Raw genomic sequence first — 5,106 nt, forward strand, 5'->3', positions numbered from 1 at the left:
TTTCTAATACCGGGGTCAAGATGCAATTTAATACAGATGGTTTTAAATCTGAAATGGCCGTGGGGTTTTGCAGCGTGAGGCGAAGGAAGACTGCATCTGGCGTCTTTCTCTAGCAGCCTCGATCTTCCCTGCAGAGTTCATGCCATTCCTTACAGCGTTACGATAACTAGATGTCGTACGAACCATTCTGTTGTGATATATTGTGACTCTCGTAGTGCCTTGCAAGCAATCAAGAGCTCTCAAAACTCATCACAATCCAGTAGTGAGGGAGGTTCAAGATTGCTGCCTGAATGTCAACACGTAAAAAGATAATTCTATATTGTGTGCCAGCGCATGTTGGGTGTCAGTGGAATTAGCGAGCTGATCAGAAGCAAAGGCAGCTTGCCGCTAGCCTTGTGATGCTCGTTATCCTCTCCCACGACACACCGACCTGAAACCCAGCATCAGAATTGTCTTCGTGATAAAATGGAGGGAACGATGGAGGCATAACAACTCCAGAAACAAACTGCGAGACATTAGAGATGACCTTGGCAGTTGGGCGACTAGCATCCAATCCCAACCGAAAGTGGAAGTTGTATTAAAGACTAGAATCGAGGCACACAAGACTGACTCTGGGCCAATGATGGCTAAAAAACTGAAGCACTTTGTGAAGGATGACAAGAGCCCTTAACGATCGCACATGTAGTGGAAAGATGTGCAACATTTCTCAGACCCAAAGACGTATGTACTTGCTTCCCCATATACACTGGAAAAATGTTGGGGGGAAGATTGTGACATAGAGGGTCTTAATTAATTTCCTTAGGGAGACTATATTTTCATAAATTTTAATTATGCCTATTTTATGCAAATAATGTTATGTACTTAGAGCATACACTATTTATGCTTTTGATTTTTAATCTATTTATTGTTATTTGTAAGATATTTATTGATAGATTTTTAAAGTTTTATATTAAAATGTTTTTCTAGTTAACAAGGTATTCGCCGCTAATGACCTTAGCTGTTGATGCGGCAGATAATTTTAAATAATCAATCATTACATAATCCAAAAATTTATCTAAATTATCACTTCGTTCAGTATCAAATATAACGGGTTTATTTTACACTGTTACACAAACAGATATAGCACTCTCAGCACAATCATTTTTCTTTCCTTTATTGACAAACTCGACAGTATCCTCAACCTTAAATCTTGATTCCAGCAACATTTTAGGACTCTGAAGCCAAACAGAATTATCCACTGTTTTATGGGCGCCTCCCTCGATTTCGATGGCACCAGTGATACTCTATAGTTTCCATCATCAGTTAGGGTTCTGATATACACACACACAGCTCCCATATCCCTGTTCAGGTGCATCTCCAAAACCATGAAGATCTATCTTATTCAGACTCTTCCAAGGCTTTCCTACCAAATAACTTTTGTTAATATCAAACAGGTGCAAGCTTTGAGTACTTATGACCCATTTATCCAATTTAACCTTCAATTCATTAGATAGTACATGATCCTAATCTAGGCCAAGCTTCCATATTTCCTGAAACAGTTTTTTTGCATACATCACGAATGAACTTATCAAACCAAAAGGATAAAAAATTCTTGATATCGTACTCAGTACAGCCCTTTTTGTACACGCCATATTACAGATAGTTTCTATATCTAAGACTTTTAAATGAGAATTTATCTGATAAGCCATGCCACTTTAGTCCCATTGCATAATTTATCTTCTCAGATTAAATACCTGGTCTCATTAAATATAGAGGTAATTGATTTACCGTTAGACACATCATCTTCATCATCATCAAGGGGCTAACGCCGACGGGGGCGCATGGCCACATCCATCCTTTGCTTCCAGCCACGAGGGTCCTTCATGGCGAGTCTCCAGGCAGGCCCTCGGCCCATCTATAATTCTTCGCGAAAGGTCTTGTCGAGCTGCCCAAACCATGACCTGGGTCGTCCCACGGGCCTCCTCTACCCAGGATTGTCTCGCAAAGACGCAACTTGATGGGCACGATCATCCACAGGGAAGCGAGCAAGGTGCCCATATAGCCTGAGTTGGCGATCCCGGATTATGCAAGTAACAGGTCCCATGCCAGTCTCGCGGTGCAGCCGTCGGTTGGACACATGGTCCTGCCAACTGTACCCCATGATCCAGCGAAGAGCCTTGTTACAAAAGGCATCAGGACGAGACTCCAAGGCACTAGATAGCGTCCAGGTTTCGCTTCCATAGAACAAAAGTGGCAGTATCAAGGCCTTGAAGACACGTAGTTTGGTCCTTTTGCATAGGTACCGACATTCAAATTGTTGATCGAGTTCATGGTTCCTGTTGCCAGACCAATCCGTCTACTGACTTCTTGGTCTGACAGCCCAGAGATATGGACTACACTACCAAGGTATGCAAAGCTCTCTGTGACTTCAACCTCCTCACTGCAAGCATGGATCGGCTGAACGGGTTCCCCTAACAGGTCCCTAAAGTCCTGAATCTTGGTCTAGGTCCAGGTGACCTAGGCCTAAGGCTTTGCCTCATTGCTAAATGCATCAAGAGCCGCCACCAGTGACGCCAGGGACTCAGATAGGATAGCTGCATCATCGGCAAGGTCTGAGACCTTAATATTAATATAGACCTTAATAGTGTTGCTCCACACTGACTTTGGCTAGTAGCTCTACCTATTATCCAGTCCATGCAGATGTTGAAAAGTGTTGGTGCGAAGACACAGCCTTGCCTCACCCATGAATTAAGAGGGAAAAAGTTTGACAGGCCCCTACCACACTTAATATCATGAGCCTCCTTAATTTTATCTGTGACATCTACTGTAGTATCTGCACCACTAGCCAATTATCTACAAACATATTATTGACTCTTCAGTAATTTTACTAACTGGGTATTGATTCAAGAGATATCTTGCCGTGGCATTTAACAAAATGAGACTCGCAGCAAAGAAAACACTTTTAAAGCGCATATGCCGTACCTCATTATTTTTACTCAGTTGCAAAAACCCATGTACATCCCCGTCTTTCCACAACAGACTTATCTGCAAAAAAGCTTCAGTAATGTCAGCAGAAATAGCAAAAGGCCAGCACCTAACCATTAATAAAATCTCAACCAGGTCAGGGTTAAGTGAGGAGCCAGTATGCAAACAATCATTCAGAGAAATCCCATTACGACCTTTAGTTGAAGCATCAAAGACATCCGTATTTTAGTTCTAGTTCTCAATTCCCGTATCACTGGATGATGAAGCATATAATAAATAGAATTATTACCATCCATTTCATATACTGGAACTTCTATGGATCCCTCCTTTTCATAATTATTAATAACATTATAAAAGTTTTCAGTGTTATTTTCCTATTCAGTTTTGCATACAACCTCTCAAATGTTTTTATTGCAAACTTCTTATTATTCAACAGCCAGTTTTTGACGGTTTCATCTTTCCAGGGAAGGCATACTTCATATCTATCATTAATAAACTTTATAATCTTATTAAATTTTGTCAGTACCCTTTCCTCCATGTAATAAGGCCTTTCTTTAGGAGCAATACCAACGTTTTCCAAGTATGTGTGTGTTTATATGTGTGTATGTATACACATATATTTGTATATATATCAATATATATATAATATATATATATATATATATATATATAAATATATATATAAATATATATATATATATATGATATATATATATATAATTATTGATATAATATATATAATATATAATATATATATATATAATATATATATATTATATATATCATATATATAATATAATTATATATATAATATTATATATATATATATATTATATAATATATATATATAATATTATATATATATATTATATATATATATATATATATATATATAATATATATATTATATATATATATATATATTTTATATATATACTCTATATGATATTATATTATCTCTATATTATATATGAATATATTCATATTTCTTATATGAATATACTATTTATTATTATATATATATCTTATATTATATATTATCTCTATACTATATATTATATACAATTCATATATGAATGTGTGTGTGTGTGTGTACGTATCTGTGTGTGTATATATATAACATCTGAAAGAAGCAGAATAAAAGAAAGGATGGAATCAAGCCTGAGGTAAAAGTCTGCATTATTTATTATAGTCTACCTCTCAGTCGCACATCACTCATTCCACTAATAAATTATATATACAAAAAAGAAATCTGTTCAGTCTCGGAGTTTTTTTTTTTTTTTTCTTTCCTTTTCAAGTGGTGCCTACTGCGGCCTCTGGTACAGCTGGGAGGGCCCAGCGTCTCTGGTCGACGCGGCGGCAAGAGCGTCTTCCTCAGCTGCCTTTTCGATCTGCCTGAGCACGAACTCGGGAATCTCATGAGGGAATTCGGGAGCCACTGGCAGGTGGTCACCCTCGGGCTGGAAGCCGTCCTCGTTGCGACGTAGGTGACCTCGATCAAGCTACCGTCGGGAGCAGTGTACCTAAGTAGGAAAAGCTCCTGCTTGTACTTTGGAGGCCACATTTTATATTTAGCCACACACACAAATACATATATGCATACATATAAATCTATATTTACTAAGAATAGTATTATTACTAATGATAATGATTAAAACAAATATGATGAAAATTGTGAAGATGGCAATAGAAACACTGACGATGATGAATACATGATGCATGTACACAGAGACACATACAAATTCACAGAAATGAATGTTATAATACTCACGAGTACTTTCCAGAGGCAACGATGGCGTCTTCAGGGCCGTCAGGTGAGCCGGACTCCGAGGCGGTGATTCCGTCGCCAGTCTCGATGTCGAAGTTGTACCTGCCGTCGTCCTCTTGGACGCGGTTGTCCCTCAGGATGGGCACGACCTCAGCTGCCCTAAGTACTCCCCTTGTGGAGGGGTCCGGAAGAGAGTAGCCATTCTGGGGGGCCGCGGCGGCCACAGCAGTGAGGGCGACAAGAATTACCTGTGATAAAAACAGAGACTAAGGACGCGGCTGCAACTAAGAAGTGGTGCTTGGGAACGCTAATGACTCCTTTTGATGTATTTCTAAATAAGTTGCGAATACTTAAGGTGTATATATATGTGTGTA

General features: G+C 38.7%; 1 pseudogene; it reads right to left on the reverse strand.

Moving 5' to 3' along the window:
• Positions 1-4,131: 4,131 nt before the first annotated feature.
• LOC119576878 overlaps positions 4,132-5,106 on the reverse strand; it is a 1,276-nt pseudogene continuing 301 nt past the window's right edge.

The sequence above is a fragment of the Penaeus monodon genome, chromosome 9 (assembly GCF_015228065.2).
Source record: "Penaeus monodon isolate SGIC_2016 chromosome 9, NSTDA_Pmon_1, whole genome shotgun sequence".
Taxonomy (NCBI): domain Eukaryota; kingdom Metazoa; phylum Arthropoda; class Malacostraca; order Decapoda; family Penaeidae; genus Penaeus; species Penaeus monodon.